The sequence below is a fragment of the Carcharodon carcharias genome (genome assembly GCF_017639515.1).
Source record: "Carcharodon carcharias isolate sCarCar2 chromosome 37 unlocalized genomic scaffold, sCarCar2.pri SUPER_37_unloc_1, whole genome shotgun sequence".
In the NCBI taxonomy this organism is placed as follows: domain Eukaryota; kingdom Metazoa; phylum Chordata; class Chondrichthyes; order Lamniformes; family Lamnidae; genus Carcharodon; species Carcharodon carcharias.
Window position 1 is genome coordinate 3,416,796 of NW_024470758.1, and position 19,306 is coordinate 3,436,101.

Sequence of the window (19,306 nt, forward strand, 5' to 3'; positions counted from 1 at the left end):
CATGGCAACCATCATCAATTGTCATTAAAATAGAACCCCCCATCTGGTTCACTAATGCCCTTGAGGGAAGGAAATCTGCCATCCTTACCTGGTCTGGCTGGACATGTGGTTGACCCTTAACTGCCCTCTGAAATGGTCCATCAAGCCACTCAGTTCAAGGGCAATTAGGGATGGGCAACAAATGCTGGGCCTTGCCAGCGACACCCATGTCCCATGAAAGAAAAGAAGTTATTTGGATTTTTAAAAATTCATTTACGGGACTTGGGCGTCGCTGGCTGGGGCCAGCATTTATTGCCCACCCCTAATTGCCCCTTGGGAAGGTGGTGGTGAGCTGTCTTCTTGAGCCGCTGCAGTCCCTGTGGTGTAGGTACACCCACAGCGCTGTAGGGAGGGAGTTCCAGGATTTTGACCCAGTGACAGTGAAGGAACGGCCGATATATTTCCAAGTCAGGATGGTGAGTGACTTGGAGGGGAACTTGCAGGTGGTGGTGTTCTTCATGTGTCTGCTGCCCTTGTCCTTCTAGATGGTAGAGGTCATGGGTTTGGGAGGTGCTGCTGAAGGAGCCTTGGTGAGTTGCTGCAGTGCATCTTGTAGATGGTACACACACTGCTGCTACTGTGTGTCGGTGGTGGAGGGAGTGAATGTTTGTGGATGGGGTGCCAATCAAGTGGGGCTGCTTTGTCCTGGACAGTGTGGAAAGCAGGATCCATATTAACTTTTAAATAGGAAGGAGATAACCTGCTTGGTGAAAAGAAAGGCATCTTAAAGACTATAGGGAGAAATGAAAGGAATGGGATTAGGTGAATAACTCTTTGGAAGACCTGGCACACAGACACACATGCGATGGGCTAAATGGCCTATTCAGCTGTAATGTTCTGTGCTGAAAGCCTGGCGTATTCCAGTGAGGGGAGAGGGATGTTAGGTTCCATTGCTGGCTCCACCTGCTCCACAGCCCACCTCATGTGGGAGTTCAGGACAAGTGAGGGCCAGTGGGCTTTTTGACAGCGAGGGGCATCGCAGACCACCCCGCCCTGATCCCAGCAGACATTTACTAATAGGGGTCCATCAGGAAGTCTCTTGGGGGCATCACCAAGAGTAGGAAAACTCAAACTGGACTGGGTGAGGAGTACTGAGGACAACTGAGGCCAGCAGAGCTGGACTCTGACCCTGGTTAATGCGTCAGTCTATAAGGGCATAGTCAGCACTGTCTAGGGGCAGTGACAGGGCACCATAAAGGGGCAGAGGGCACTGTATAGGGGCAGTAACAGGGCACTTTATAGGAACAGTGGCAGGGCACTATATAGGGACAGAGTGCACTGTACAGAGACAGTAACAGGGCACTATGTGGGGACAGAGAGCACCGTATAGGGATACCGGCACTGAAAACTAAGAGTGCCAGGGCACTGTATAGGGGCAGTGACAGGGCATCGTATAGGGGCAGTGACAGGGCACTGTATAAGTACAGTGTCAAGGCACTGCATAGGGACACAGGGCACTGCATAGGGATAGAGGGCACTGAATAGGGACAGTAACAGGGCACTGTATAGGGAGAGAGGGCACTGTACAGGGAGAGTAACAGCACTGTATAGGGCCAGAATTGGCACGGTAAAGGGGCAGTGACAGGGCTCTATTTGGGGCCATGTCAGGGCACTGTTTAGGGACAGTGACAGGCTCTGTATAGAGACAGTGACAGGGCACTGTATAGAGACAGTGACAGGCACTGTATAGAGACAGTGACAGGGCACTGTATAAGGACAGTGACAGGGCACTGTATAGGGACAGTGTCAGGGCACTGTACAAGGGCAGCGACAGGGCACAGTATAGGGGCAGTGTCAGGGCACAGCATAGGGGCAGTGTCAGGGCACCGTACAAGGGTAGTGACAGGGCACAGTATAGGGAAAGTGTAACGGCGATATATAGGGACAGTGACAAGGCACTGTATAGAAACAGTGACAGGGAGCTGTTTAGGGACTGTGAATGGACACTGTTTAGGGATAGTGACAGGGCACTGTATAGGGGCAGTAACAGGGCACTGTATAGGGACAGTGACAAGACAGTGTATAGGGACAGTGACAAGGTACTGTATAGGGACAGTGACTGTACACTGTATAGGGACAGAGCACACTGTGTGGGGACAGTGACAGGGCACTGTATAGGGGTAGTGACAGGACACTGTATAGGGACAGAGGGCACTGTATAGGGAAAGTGAAAGGGTGCTGTGTAGAGACAGTGACCGGGCGCTGTATAGGGACAGTGACAGGATGCTGTATAGGGACAGTGACAGAGCACTGTACAAGGGCAGTAACAGGGCACAGTATAGGGGCAGTGTCAGGGCACTGTATAGAGACAATGACAGCATACTGTATAGGGATAATGACAGGGCACTGTATAGGGGCAGTGACAGGACACTGTATAGGGACAGTGACAGGGCACTGTATAGGGGTAGTGACAGGACACTGTATAGGGACAGAGGGCACTGTATAGGAACAGTGACAAGGCGCTGAAAAGGGACAGTGACAGGACACTATAGGACAATGACAAAACACTGTATAGGGACAGCGACAAGGCACTGTATAGGGGTAGTGACAGGGCACTGTTTAGGGACAGTGACAGGAGTCTGTAGAGGGACAGAGACAGGGCACTGTATATGCGCAGTGAAAGGGAACTGTATAGGGACAGTGACAGGAATGTTTATAGCGACAGAGACAGGGCACCGTATGGGGACAGTGATAGCGCACTGTACAAGGGCAGTGACAGAGCACAGTATAGGGGCAGTGTCAGGGCACAGTATAGGGACAGTGACAGGACATTTTAAAGGGGCAGTGACAGGGCACTGTATAGGGACAGTGACAGGGCATTTTACAGGGGCAGTGACAGGGCATTGAATAGGGATAGTGACAGGACATTGTACAGGGGCAGTGACAGGCACTGTATAGGGACAGTGACAGGACATTTTACAGGGGCAGTGACAGGGCACTGTATAGGGATAGTGACAGGGCATTGTACAGGGGCAGTGACAGGGCACTGTATAGGGACAGTGACAGGGCACTGTGTAGGGGCAGTGACAGGACAATGTTCAGTGACAGGGCACTCTATAGGGGCAATGTCAGGGCACTGTATAGGGACAGTGACAGGGCATTGTATAGGGGCAGTGACAGGACACTGTATAGAGATGGATGCCACTGTATAGGGACAGTGACAGGACACTATAGGACAGTGACAGGACACTGTGTAGGGACAGTGACAGGACACTATAGGACAGTGACAGGACACTGTGTAGGGACAGTGACAGGACAGTGTATAGGGGCAGTGGCAGGTTGGTGTATAGGGATAGTAACAGGGCACAGAATAAGGACAGTGACAGGGAACTGTATAGGGATAGTGACAGGGTGCTGTGTACGGACAGTGACAGGGCACTGTATAGGGACAGAGACAGGGCACTGTATAGGGGCAGTGAAAGGGATCTGTATAGGGACAGTGACAGGAATGTATATAGGGACAGAGACAGGGCACCGTATAAGGACAGTGATAGCGCACTGTACAAGGGCAGTGTCAGGGCACAGTATAGGGGCAGTGACAGGACACTGTATAGGGACAGTGACAGAACATTTTACAGGGGCAGTGACAGGGCACTGTATAGGGATAGTGACAGGGCATTGTACAGGGGCAGTGACAGGGCACTGTATAGGGACAGTGACTGGGCACTGTGTAGGGGCAGTGACAGGACAATGTTCAGTGACAGGGCACTCTATTGGGGCAATGTCAGGGCACTGTATAGGGACAGTGACAGGGCATTGTATAGGGGCAGTGACAGGACACTGTATAGGGATGGATGCCACTGTATAGGGACAGTGACAGGACACTATAGGACAGTGACAGGACACTGTGTAGGGACAGTGACAGGACACTATAGGACAGTGACAGGACACTGTGTAGGGACAGTGACAGGACAGTGTATAGGGGCAGTGGCAGGTTGGTGTATAGGGATAGTAACAGGGCACAGAATAAGGACAGTGACAGGGAACTGTATAGGGATAGTGACAGGGTGCTGTGTACGGACAGTGACAGGGCACTGTATAGGGACAGAGACAGGGCACTGTATAGGGGCAGTGAAAGGGATCTGTATAGGGACAGTGACAGGAATGTATATAGGGACAGAGACAGGGCACCGTATAAGGACAGTGATAGCGCACTGTACAAGGGCAGTGTCAGGGCACAGTATAGGGGCAGTGACAGGACACTGTATAGGGACAGTGACAGGGCACTGTATAGGGGTAGTGACAGGACACTGTATAGGGACAGAGGGCACTGTATAGGAACAGTGACAAGGCGCTGAATAGGGACAGTGACAGGACACTATAGGACAATGACAAGACACTGAATAGGGACAGCAACAAGGCACTTTATAGGAGTAGTGACAGGGCACTGCATAGGAACAGTGACAGGAGTCTGTATAGGGACAGAGACAGGGCACAGTATAGGGGCAGTGAAAGGGCACTGTATAGGGACAGTGACAAGGCACTGCATAGGGGCATTGACAGAGCACTGTATAGGGGCAGTGACAGAGCACTGTACAAGGGCAGTGACAGGGCACAGTATAGGGGCAGTATCAGGGCACTGTATAGGAACAGTGACAGGGCATTTTATAGGGGCAGTGACAGGGCACTGTATAGGGACAGTGACAGGGCATTGTACAGGGGCAGTGACAGGACACTATATAGGGACAGTGACAGGGCATTGTACAGGGGCAGTGACAGGACACTGTATAGGGACAGTGACAGGGCATTGTGTAGGGACAGTGACAGGGCACTGTATAGGGACAGTGACAGGGCACTGTATAGGGACAGTGACAGGGCATTGTATAGGGACAGTGACAGGTCACTCTATAGGGACGGACGCCACTGTATAGGGACAGTGACAGGACAATATAAGACAGTGACAGGACACTGTGTAGGGACAGTGACAGGACAGTGTGTAGGGACAGTGACAGGACACTGTGTAGGGACAGTGACAGGACAGTGTATAGGGGCAGTGGCAGGTTGCTGTATAGGGATAGTAACAGGGCACAGTATAGGGACAGTGACAGGGCACTGTATAGAGACAGTGACAGCATACTGTATAGGGATAGTGACAGGGTGCTGTCTAGGTGAAATGACAGGGCACTGTATAGGGACAGTGACAGGGTGCTGTATAGGGGAAAAGACAGGGCATTGTACAGAGACGGTGACAGGGTGCTGTATAGAGACAGTGACAGGACACTGTATAGGGGTAGTGACAGGGCACTGTATAGGGGTAGTGACAGGGCACTGTTTAGGGACAGTGACAGGACACTGTATAGGAACAGTGACAGGGCGCTGCATAGGAACAGTGACAGGAGTCTGTATAGGGACAGAGACAGGGCACTGTACAGAGACGGTGACAGGGTGCTGTATAGAGACGGTGACAGGGTGCTGTATAGAGACAGTGACAGGGCACTGCATAGGGGCAGTGACGGGACTCTGTACAGGGGCAGTGACAGGTGTCAGTATAGGTTGACAGGGCACTGTATAGGGAAATTGTCAGGGCGCTGTATAGGGACGGTGACAGGGAACTGTTTAGGGACTGTGACTGGACACTGTTTAGGGACAGTGACAGGGCACTGTATGGGGGCAATAACAGGGCACTGTATAGGGACAGTAACAAGACAGTGTATAGGGACAGTGACAAGGTACTGTATAGGGACAGTGACTGTACACTGTATAGGGACAGAGCACACTGTGTAGGGACAGTGACAGGGCACTGTATAGGGGCAGTGACCGGACACTGTATAGGGACAGTGACAGGGCACTGTATAGAGGTAGTGACAGGACACTGTATAGGGACAGAGGGCACTGTATAGGGAAAGTGACAGGGTGCTTTATAGGTGCAGTGACAGGGCAATGTATAGGGACAGTGATCGGACACTGTATAGGGACAGTGACAGAGCACTGTACAAGGTCAGTAACAGGGCAGTGTATAGGGGCAGTGTCAGGGCACTGTATAGGAACAGTGACAGGGCATTTTATAGGGGCAGTGACAGGGCACTGTATAGGGATAGTGACAGGACACTGTATAGAGACAGTGACAGGGCACTGTAAAGGGGTAGTGACAGGACACTGTATAGGGACAGAGGGCACTGTATAGGAACAGTGACAGGGTGCTGTATAGAGGTAGTGATGGGGCACTGTTTAGGGACAGTAACAGGAAACTGTATAGGAACAGTGACAGGGCACTGCATAGGAACAGTGACAGGAGTCTGTAGAGGGACAGAGACAGGGCACTGTATAGGCGCAGTGAAAGGGAACTGTATAGGGACAGTGACAGGAATGTATATAGGGACAGAGACAGGGCACCGTATAGGGACAGTGATAGCGCACTGTACAAGGGCAGTGACAGAGCACAGTATAGGGGCAGTGTCAGGGCACTGTATAGGGACAGTGACAGGGCATTTCATAGGGGCAGTGACAGGGCACTGTATAGGGGTAGTGACAGGACACTGTATAGGAACAGAGGGCACTGTTTGGAACAGAGACAGGGCACTGTATAGGGACAGTGACAGGACACTATCGGACAATGACAAGACACTGTATAGGGACAGCGACAAGGCACTGTATAGGGGTAGTGACAGGGCACTGTTTAGGGACAGTGACAGGACACCGTATAGGAACAGTGACAGGGCACTGCATAGGAACAGTGACAGGAGTCTGTATAGGGACAGAGACAGGGTACTGTATAGGGGCAGTGAAAGGGAACTGTATAGGGACAGTGACGGGAATGTATATAGGGACAGAGACAGGGCACCGTATGGAGACAGTGATAGCGCACTGTACAAGGGCAGTGACAGGGCACAGTATAGGGGCAGTGTCAAGGCACTGTATAGGGACAGTGACAGGGCATTGTACAAGGGCAGTGACAGGACATTGTATAGGGACAGTGACGGCATTGTGTAGGGACAGCGATAAGGCACAGTATATGGGTAGTGACAGGGCACTGTGTAGGGACAGTGACAGGACACTGTGTAGGGACAGTGACAGGACACTCTATAGGGACAGTGACAGGACACTGTGTAGGGACCGTGACAGGACACTGTATGGGGCAGTGACAGGACAATGTTTAGTGACAGGACACTCTATAGGGGCAATGTCAGGGCACTGTATAGGGACAGTGACAGGGCACTGTATAGGGACAGTGACAGGGCATTGTATAGGGGCAGTGAGAAGACAATGTTTAATGACAGGGCACTCTATAGGGGCAATGTCAGGGCACTGTATAGGGACAGTGACAGGGCATTGTATAGGGACAGTGACAGGACACTGTATAGGGACAGTGACAGGGCATTGTATAGGGACAGTGACAGGACACTGTTTTGGGACAGTGACAGGGCATTGTATAGGGGCTGTGACAGGACACTATAGGACAGTGAGAGGACACTGTGTAGGGACAGTGACAGGACATTATAGGACAGTGACAGGACACTGTGTAGGGACAGTGACAGGACAGTGTATAGGGGCAGTGGCAGGTTGCTGTATAGGGATAGTAACAGGGCACAGTATAGGGACAGTGACAGGACACTGTATAGGGACAGTCACAGGGCACTGTATAAGGGGTAGTGACAGGACACTGTATAGAGACAGTGACAGCATACTGTATAGGGATAATGACAGGGCACTGTATAGGGACAGTGACAGGACACTGTATAGGGACAGTGACAGGGCACTGTATAAGGACAGTGGCAGGTTGCTGTATAGGGATAATAACAGGGCACAGTATAGGGACAGTGATAGCGCACAGTATAGGGACAGTGACAGGGTGCTGTATAGGGGAAATGACAGGGCACTGTACAGAGACGGTGACAGGGTACTGTACAGAGACGGTGACAGGGTGCTGTATAGAGACAGCGACAGGGCACTGCATAGGGGCAGTGACAGGGCACTGTACAGAGACGGTGACAGGGTGCTGTATAGGGATGGTGACGGGACTCTGTACAGGGGCAGTGACAGGTGTCAGTATAGGTTGACAGGGCACTGTATAGGGACAATGTCAGGGCGCTGTGTAGGGACAGTGACAGTGCGCTGTATAAGGACAGTGACAGGACACTATATAGGGACAGTGACAGGATGCTATAGGACAATGACAGGACACTGTATAGGGACAGCACTAAGGCACTGTATAGAGGTAGTGATAGGGCACTGTAAAGGGACAGTGACAGGGCACTGTATAGGAACAATGACAGGGCACTGCATAGGAACAGTGACAGGAGTTTGTATAGGGACAGAGACAGGGCACTTTAAAGGGGCAGTGAAAGGGCACGGCATAGGGACAATGACAGGAATGTATATAAGGACAGAGACAGGGCAACGTATAGGGACAGTGTCAGGGCACTGTATAGGGACAGTGACAGGGCATTTTATAGGGGCAGTGACAGGGCACTGTATAGGGACAGTGTCAGGGCACTGTATAGGGACATTGACAGGGCATTTTATAGTGGCAGTGACAGGGCACTGTATAGGGACAGTGTCAGGGCACTGTATAGGGACATTGACAGGGCATTTTATAGGGGCAGTGACAGGGCACTGTATAGGGACAGTGACAGGGCATTTTACAGGGACAGTGACAGGACACTGTATAGAGACAGTGACAGGGCATTGTATAGGGTAACTGACAGGACACTGTATAGGGACAGACGCCACTGTATAGGGACAGTGGCAGGACACTATAGGACAGTGACAGGACACTGTGTAGGGACAGTGACAGGACACTGTATAGGGACAGTGACAGGGCATTGTATAGGGGTAGTGACAGGACACTGTATAGGGACAGTGAAAGGACAGTGTATAGGGGCAGTGACAGGACAATGTTTAGTGACCGGGCACTCTATAGGGGCAATGTCAGGGCACTGTATAGGGACAGTGACAGGGTGCTGTGTAGGGACAGTGACAGGGCGCTGTATAGGGACAGTGACAGGGCGCAGTATAGGGACAGTGACAGGATGCTGTATAGGGACAGTGACAGAGCGCTGTATAGGGACAGTGTCCGGACACTGTATAGGGACAGTGACAGAGCACTGTACAAGGGCAGTAACAGGGCACAGTATAGGGGCAGTGTCAGGGCACTGTATAGAGACAGTGAGCGCATACTGTATAGGGATAATGACAGGGCACTGTATAGGGACAGTGACAGGGCATTTTATAGGGGCAGTGACAGGACACTGTATAGGGACAGTGACAGGACAGTGTATAGGGTCAGTGGCAGGTTGGTGTATAGGAATAGTAACAGGGCACAGTATAGGGATAGTGACAGGGTGCTGTATAAGGGAAATGACCGGGCACTCTATAGGGATAGTGACAGGGTGCTGTATAGAGATAGTGACAGGGTGCTGTATAGAGACAGTGACAGGGCACTGTATACATATAGTGACAGGGTGCTGTATAGAGACAGTGACAGGGCACTGTATACAGATAGTGACAGGGTGCTGTATAGAGGTAGTGACAGGGTGCTGTATAGAGACAGTGACAGGGTACTGTATAGAGATAGTGACAGGGTGCTGTATAGAGACAGTGTCAGGGCACTGTATAGGGACATTAACAGGGCATTTTATAGGGGCAGTGACAGGGCACTGTATAGGGACAGTGACAGGGCATTGTACAGGGACTGTGACAGGACACTGTATAGGGACGGACGCCACTGTATAGGGACAGTGACAGGACACTATAGGACAGTGACAGGACAGTGTATAGGGGCAGTGGCAGGTTGGTGTATAGGGATAGTAACAGGGCACAGTATAGGGACAGTGACAGGGCACTGTAGAGGTATTGTGACAGGGTGCTGTATAGGGGAAATGACAGGGCACTCTACAGAGACAGTGACAGGGCACGGTACAGAGACGGTGACAGGGTGCTGTATATAGACAGTGACAGGGCACTGCATAGGGGCAGTGACGGGACTCTGTACAGGGGCAGTGACAGGTGTCAGTATAGGTTGATAGAGCACTGTATAGGGAAAATGTCAGGGCGCTGTGTCGGGACAGTGACATTGCACTGTATAAGGACAGTGACAGGGCACTATACAGGGACAGTGACAGGACGCTATAGGACAATGACAGGGCACTGCATAGGGACAGCGACAAGGCACTGTATAGAGGTAGTGACAGGGCACTGTATTGGAACAGTGACAGGGCACTGTATAGGGACAGTGACAGTGCACTGCATAGGGGCAGTGACAGATCACTGTATAGGGGCAGTGACAGAGCACTGTACAAGGGCAGTGACAGGGCCTGTATAGGGGAAGTGTAACAGCGCTGTATAGGGACAGTGACAAGGCACTGTATAGAAACAGTGACAGGGAACTGTTTAGGGACTGTGACTGGACACTGTTTAGGGATAGTGACAGGGCACTATATAGGGGCAGTAACAGGGCACTGTATAGGGACAGTGACAAGACAGTGTATAGGGACAGTGACAAGGTACTGTATAGGGACAGTGACTGTATACTGTATAAGGACAGAGCACACTGTGTAGGGACAGTGACAGGGCACTGTATAGGGACAGTGACAGGGCACTGTATAGGGGTAGTGACAGGGTGCTGTATATGGGAAGTGACAGGGCACTCTATAGGGATAGTGACAGGGTGCTGTATAGAGACAGTGACAGGGTACTGTATAGAGATAGTGACAGGGTGATGTATAGAGACAGTGACAGGGCACTGTATAGGGTCAGTGACAGGGCATTTTATAGGGGCAGTGACAGGGCACTGTATAGGGACATTAACAGGGCATTTTATAGGGGCAGTGACAGGGCACTGTATATGGACAGTGACAGGGCATTGTACAGGGACTGTGACAGGACACTGTATAGGGACGGACGCCACTGTATAGGGACAGTGACAGGACACTATAGGACAGTGACAGGACACTACGTACGGACAGTGACAGGACAGTGTATAGGGGCAGTGGCAGGTTGGTGTATAGGGATAGTAATAGGGCACAGTATAGGGACAGTGACAGGGCACAGTATAGGGACAGTGACAGGGTGCTGTAGAGGTATAGTGACAGGGTGCTGTATAGGGGAAATGACAGGGCACTCTACAGAGACAGTGACAGGGCACTGCATAGGGGCAGTGACGGGACTCTGTACAGGTGCAGTGACAGGTTTCAGTATAGGTTGACAGGGCACTGTATAGGGAAAATGTCAGGGCGCTGTGTAGGGAAAGTGACAGGGCACTGTATAGGGACAGTGACAGTGCACTGCATAGGGGCAGTGACAGATCACTGTATAGGGGCAGTGACAGAGCACTGTCCAAGGGCAGTGACAGGGCCTGTATAGGGGAAGTGTAACAGCACTGTATAGGGACAGTGACAAGGCAGTGTATAGGGACAGTGACAGGGCACCGTATAGGGACAGTGACAGGACACTGTATAGGGACAGTGACAGGGCACTGTATAGGGGTAGTGACAGGACACTGTATAGGGACAGAGGGCACTGTATAGGGAAAGTGACAGGATGCTGTGTAGGGACAGTGACAGGGCGATGTATAGGGACAGTGACAGGGCATTTTATAGGGGCAGTGACAGGGCACTGTATAGGGACAGTGACAGGGCATTTTATAGGGGCAGTGACAGGGCACTGTATAGGGACATTAACAGGGCATTTTATAGGGGCAGTGACAGGGCACTGTATAGGGACATTAACAGGACATTTTATAGGGGCAGTGACAGGGCACTGTATAGGGACAGTGACAGGGCATTGTATAGGAGCAGTGACAGGACACTGTATAAGGACAGTGACAGGGCATTGTACAGGGACTGTGACAGGACACTGTATAGGGACAGACGCCACTGTATAGGGACAGTGACAGGACACTATAGGACAGTGACAGGACACTACGTATGGACAGTGACAGGACAGTGTATAGGGGCAGTGGCAGGTTGGTGTATAGGGACAGTGACAGGGCACAGTATAGGGACAATGACAGGGTGCTGTAGAGGTATAGTGATAGGGTGCTGTATAGGGGAAATGACAGGGCACTCTACAGAGACAGTGACAGGGCACTGTACAGAGATGGTGACAGGGTGCTGTATAGGGGCAGTGACGGGACTCTGTACAGGGGCAGTGACAGGTGTCAGTATAGGTTGACAGGGCACTGTATAGGGAAAATGTCAGGGCGCTGTGTAGGGAAAGTGACAGTGCGCTGTATAAGGACAGTGACAGGGCACTATACAGGGACAGTGACAGGACACTAAAGGACAATGACAGGGCACTGCATAGGGACAGCGACAAGGCACTGTATAGAGGTAGTGACAGGGCACTGTTGAGGGACAGTGACAGGGCACTGTATAGGAACAGTGACAGGGCACTGTATTGGGACAGTGACAGGGCACTGTATTGGAATAGTGACAGGGCACTGTATTGGAACAGTGACAGGGCACTGTATAGGGACAGTGACAGTGCACTGCATAGGGGCAGTGACAGAGCACTGTATAGGGGCAGTGACAGAGCACTGTACAAGGGCAGTGACAGGGCACTGTATAGGGGAAGTGTAACAGCGCTGTATAGGGACAGTGACAAGGCACTGTATAGAAACAGTGACAGGGAACTGTTTAGGGACTGTGACTGGACACTGTTTAGGGATAGTGACAGGGCACTGTATAGGGGCAGTAACAGGGCACTGTATAGGGACAGTGACAAGGCAGTGTATAGGGAAAGTGACAAGGTACTGTATAGGGACAGTGACTGTACACTGTATAGGGACAGAGCACACTGTGTAGGGACAGTGACAGGACACTGTATAGGGTCAGAGGGCACTTCATAGGGAAAGTGACAGGGTGCTGTGTAGGGACAGTGACAGGGCGCTGTATAGGGACAGTGACCGGGCGCAGTATAGGGACAGTGACAGGATGCTGTATAGGGACAGTGACAGAGCGCTGTATAGGGACAGTGTCCGGACACTGTATAGGGACAGTGACAGAGCACTGTACAAAGGCAGTAACAGGGCACAGTATAGGGGCAGTGTCAGGGTACTGTATAGAGACAGTGACAGCATACTGTATAGGGATAATGACATGGCACTGTATAGGGACAGTGACAGGGCGCTGTATACGGGTAGTGACAGGTCACTGTGTAGGGACAGTGACAGGGCACTGTATAGGGACAGTGACAGGGCATTGTATAGGGGCAGTGACAGGGCACTGTATAGGGACGGACGCCACTGTATAGGGACAGTGACAGGACACTGTGTAGGGACAGTGACAGGACACTGTGTAGGGACAGTGACAGGACACTATAGGACAGTGACAGGACACTGTGTAGGGACAGTGACAGGACAGTGTATAGGGGCAGTGGCAGGTTGCTGTATAGGCATAGTAACAGGGCACAGTATAGGGATAGTGACAGGGCACTGTAGAGGTATAGTGACAGGGTGCTGTATAGGGGAAATGACAGGGCACTCTATAGGGATAGTGACAGGGTGCTGTATAGAGATAGTGACAGGGTGCTGTATAGAAACAGTGACAGAGCACTGTATACAGAGAGTGACAGGGTGCTGTATAGAGACAGTGACAGGGCACTGTATAGGGATAGTGACAGGGTGCTGTATAGAGACAGTGACAGGGCACTGTATAGGGATAGTGACAGAGCACTGTATAGGAGAAATGACAGGGCACTGTATAGAGACAGTGACAGGGCACTGCATAGGGGCAGTGATGGGACTCTGTACAGGGGCAATGACAGGTGTCAGTATAGGTTGACAGGGCACTGTATAGGAAAAATGTCAGGGCGCTGTGTAGGGACAGTGACAGGAGACTATAGGACAATGACAGGACATTGTATAGGGACAGCGACAAGGCACTGTATAGGGGTAGTGATAGGGCACAGTCAAGGGACAGTGACAGGGCACTGTATAGGAACAGTGACAGGAGTCTGTAACTGGACAGAGACAGGGCATTGTATAGGGACAGTGATTAGGCACTGTATAGGAACAGTGACAGGAGTTTGTATAGGGACAGTGACAGGGCACTTTAAAGGAGCAGTGAAAGGGCACTGCATAGGGATAGTGACAGGAATGGATATAGGGACAGAGACAGGGCACCGTATAGGGACAGTGATAGCGCACTGTACAAGGGCAGTGACAGGGCACAGTATAGGGGCAGTATCAGGGCACTGTATAGGGACAGTGACAGGGCATTGTATTGGGGCAGTGACAGGACACTGTATAGGGACATTAACAGGGCATTTTATAGGGGCAGTGACAGGGCACTGTATAGGGACATTAACAGGGCACTGTATAGGTTTAATGATAGGGCACTGTATTGGGACAGTGACAGGACTCTATAGGGACAGTGACAGGGCACTATATATGGACAATGACAGGGCACTTTATAAGGGCAGTGACAGAGCACTGTACAGGGGCAGTGACAAGGCACAGTATAGGGGAAGTGTAACGGCACTGTATGGGGACAGTGACAGGGCAGTGTATAGGGGCAGTGACAGGACACTGTATAGGGACAGTGACAGGGCACAGTGTAGGGACATTGACAGGGCACTGCATCGGGACGGTGACAGGCACTGTATAGGGGCAGTGACAGGGAACTGCATAGGGACATTGATAGGACTCTGTATAGGGACAGAGACAGGGCACTCTACAAGGGCAGTGACAGGGCACAGTATGGGGGCAGTGTCAATGTACAACATAAGGGCAGTGTCAGGGCACTGTATAGGGACATTGACAGGGCACTATATAGGGGCAGTGACAGGGCACTGTATAGGGCCAGTGACCGGACACTGTATAGGGACAGAGTGCACTGTAGAGGGTCAGTGACTGGACACGGTATAGGGACAGGGCGCACTGTATATGGACAGTGACAGGGCACTGTATAGGGACAGTGACAGGACAGTGTATATGGACAGAGGGCACTGCATACATACAGTGACAGGGCACCGTTTAGGGACAGTGTCAGGACTCTTTATAGGGACAGTGACAGGGCACTGTATAGGGACAGTGACAGGACAGTGTTTAGGGACAGTGACAGGATACTGTATACGGACAGTGACAGGGCACTTTATAGGGGCAGTGACAGGACACTGTACAGGGACAGAGGGCACTCTTTGGGACAGTGACAGGACACTATAGGACAGTGACGGGACACTGTATAGGGAAAGCGACAAGGCACTGTATAGGGGTAGTGACAGGGCACTGTTTAGGGACTGCGACAAGACACTGTACAGGGAAAGTGACAGGACACTGTATAGGGATAGTGACAGGACTCTGTCTGGGAAAGAGACAGAGCACTGTATAGGGACAGTGATAGGGCACTGTATAGGGACTGAGGGCACTGTATAGGGCAGTGTCAGGACACTGTATAGAAACAGTGACAGGGCACTTAATAGGGGCAGTGACAGGGCACTGTATAAAGGCAGTGATAGATTACAATATAGGGGCAGTGTCAGGGCAGTGTATAGGGACACTGACAGGACACTATAGAGCAGTGACAGGACACTGTATAGGGACAGAAATAACGCACTGTATTGGGGTAGTGACAGGGCACTGTATAGGGACCGTGACAGGGCACTGTATAGGGGAAGTGACAGGGCACTGTATAGGGACAATGACAGGACTCTGTATTGGGACAGTAACAGGATACTATAGGGACAGTGACAGGGCACTGTATCAGGACATTGACAGTGCACAGTATAGGGGCATTGACAGGGCACTGTATAGGGGCAGTGACAGGGCACTGTATAGGGACAGTGACAGGGCATTGTATAGGGACAGTGAATGGACAGTGTTTAGGGACAGTGACAGGGCACTGTATCGGGGCAGTGGCAGGACACTGTATAGGGATAGTGACAGGGCACTTTATAGGTGCAGTGACAGGGCACTGTATAAATGCAGTGATAGGTACAATATAGGGGCAGTGACAGGGCACTGTATAGGGACACTGACAGGACATTATAGGACAGACACTGGACACTGTATAGGGACAGAAACAACGCACTGTATTGGGGATGGTGAAAGGGCACTGTATAGGGACCGTGACAGGGCACTGCATAGGGGCAGTGACTGGGCACTGTATAGGGGCAGTGATAGGGTACTGTATAGGGGCAGTGACAGGACACTGTATAGGGGCAGTGACAGGACACTGTATAGGGACAGTGACAGGACAGTGTACAGGGACAGAGGGCACTGTATAGGGGCAGTGACAGGGCGCAGTATAGGGGCAGTGACAGGACACTGTATAGGGACAGTAACAGGACAGTGTACATGGACAAAGGGCACTGTATAGGGACAGTGACAGGGCGCAGTACAGGGGCAGTGACAGGACACTGTATAGGGACAGTGACAGGGTGCAGTATAGGGGCAGTGACAGGATGCTGTATAGGTGCAGTGACAGGACACTGTATAGGGATAGTGACAGGACACTGTATAGGGACAGTGACAGGGCACAGTATAGGGGCAGTGACAGGACACTGTATAGGGACAGTGACAGGACACTGTATAGGGACAGTGACAGGGCACAGTATAGGGGCAGTGACAGGTCAGTGTATAGGGACAGTGACAGGACACTGTATAGGGGCAGTGACAGGACACTGTATAGGGGCAGTGACAGGACACTGTGACAGGACAGTGTATAGGGGCAGTGACAGGGCGCAGTATAGCGACAGTGAGAGAACTCTGTAGAGGGACAGAGGGCACTGTGTAGGGAAAGGGCTGGCAGCCCCACAGCTTGGGAACTCCCCACCTTTTTCAGTTGGATGACGCTGGCATGAAAAGTGTCCCAAAATATAATAGGACACGAAAAGGAGAAATGAACGAATTAGATGGAGACACAATTCTCCTGAATGAATTATTTAATTACTTCATCAAAACTTTACTTTCTGAGATGCTGGGCATCATTTTTAGGGACTATTCCAGAAAATATCTGCTAATTGTGACCTTAAAAAGATAAGTTAAATGTTCCAACTGCCCTTAACTGTGTGATCTCCTCGTTGTTTCCAATTTATCTCATAGGTCAATCTGTACATGTTGAAGAATTTCACATTCACAATTATTTAATATTAGAATTTACCTAATTATACAAATATTAGGAGGAATATCATCCACAAGACTTCCTCACATGCTGAAACCGTGAGTTGTGCTTTTATTGTGGGGCTAAGAGGCTTATCATTATTCTGCAATTTATGGCTTGAAATGATTACTTTAACGAAAAATATCATTGTGATCGAAACAAAGTTGTTTCAATGGCATTCGCAACACCATGATTAGAGGTGTTGCCTTCAATTTGAGGAGCAGATTTCTATGGCTGTGATGCTTGTTTCCAACATAGTTGGGAGGAGAAATAATTCTGCATGTGTTTTTTTTTTGATCCTAAGAATCCACCATGGTCTTAATTCTACGTGAGCTGGTGATGTGGCTCATTTATACCTGCTAGAAGTGACGCACATTCACATAGAGGGACCTGTCCTCTGCAAACAAAAGGAATGGATTCAAACCTTGCACCTTCTTTGAATAACCCTGGAGCTTGGGAAGCCTATAGTTCCCTGTTTCTTTCTCCATGGCAACGCCTTGGCCAATCAGATTCGACCTGCCAACCAATCAGCACCCTTTGCTCCCGTAGTATAAATGGTTGTGATGGTTTGAAATTTGGCATTCTTGCGTTTGCCCAGATGAAAAACTTCAGCAACGAGTCTCTCTTTTCAGCAATGATCAAATATTTTTGTTCCTCTTCAGGTGCGCTTCTGCCTTTACTCCATTCTGTGATTTGATTTCTGGCTTGCAGCCAATAGCTTTTACTTTAGGCAATTTTTTTGTCAATAAAAGATCCTTCAAGTTAAAAATTGTTGCCGGTCCCCCTTGTTGGAGGCAGATTTGGGTTTCCAGTTGGGACACTGCATTTGGCATCGTGCCAAGTAACTTGCTAGTTACACAGGAATGTAGAAAGAGAAAATAGGAGCAGGAGTAGGCCATTCAGCCCTTCAAGGCTGCTCCGCCATTCAATATAATCATGGCTGATCCTCTATCTCAACACCATAATCTTGCTCTCTCCCCATACCCCGTGATGCCTTTAGAATCTAAAAAACTGTTTCCTTCTTAAATATATTCAGTGACTTGGCCTCCACAGGCCTCTGGGGTAGAGAATTCCACAGGTTCACCAGCCTCTGAGTGAAGATGTTACTCCTCATCTCAGTCCCAAATGGTCTACCCTGTATCCTGTGACCCCCTCCAGCCAGAAGGACATCGTCCCTGCATCCAGTCTGTCCATCCCTGTCAGAATTTTATATGTTTCAATGAGATCTCCTCTCATTCTTCTAAACTCCAGTGAATACAGGTCTAGTCGGCCCAATCTCTCCTCACACGACAATCCTGCCATCCCCAGGAATCAGTCTGATGAACCTTCGCTGCACTCCCTCTATGGTAAGTATATCCTTTCGTAGGTAAGGAGACCAAAACTGCACACAATACTCCAGGTGTGGTCTCACCAAGGACCTGTACAGGTGCAGTCAGACACCCTCGCTCCTGTACTCAAGTCCTGTCACAATGAAGGCCAACATACCATTTGCCTTAACTGCTTGCTGCTTCTGCATGCTTGCTTTCAGTGATTGGTGTACAAGGACACCCAGGTCCCTTTGTACATCAATATTTCCCAATCTATCACCATTTAAATAATACTCTGCCATTCTGTTTTTCCTACCAAAGTGGATAACTTCATACATATCCACGTTATACTGTATCTGCCATATGTTTGCCCACTCACTCAACTTGTCCAAATCATCTTGAAGCCTCTTAACACCCTCCTCACCGCTCACATTCTCACCATGTTTCATGTCATCAGCAAATTTGGAAATATTACATTTGGTTCCCTCATCCAAGTCATTGATATATATTGTGAATAGCTGGGGCCCAAGCACTGATCCCTGTGGTATCCCACTAGTCACCACCTACCACTCCAAAAAACTCCCATTTAATCCTACACTCTGTTTCCTGTCTGCTAACCAATTCTCATTCCATGCCAATATATGACCCCCAATCCCATGTGCTTTAGTTTTGCACACCAACCTGTTAAGTGGGACTTTATCAAAAGCTTTCTGAAAATCCAAATATACCACATCCACTGGTTCTCCCTTATCTATTCTACTGGTTATGTCCTCAAAAATACTCCAGTAGGTTTGTCAAACATCATTTCCCTTTAATAAACCCATGTTGACTTTGTCTAAGCCCGTTGACCATTTCTAAGTGTCCTGTTATCACATCCTTTATAATAGACTCCAGCATTTTCCCTACCACCGATGTTAGGCT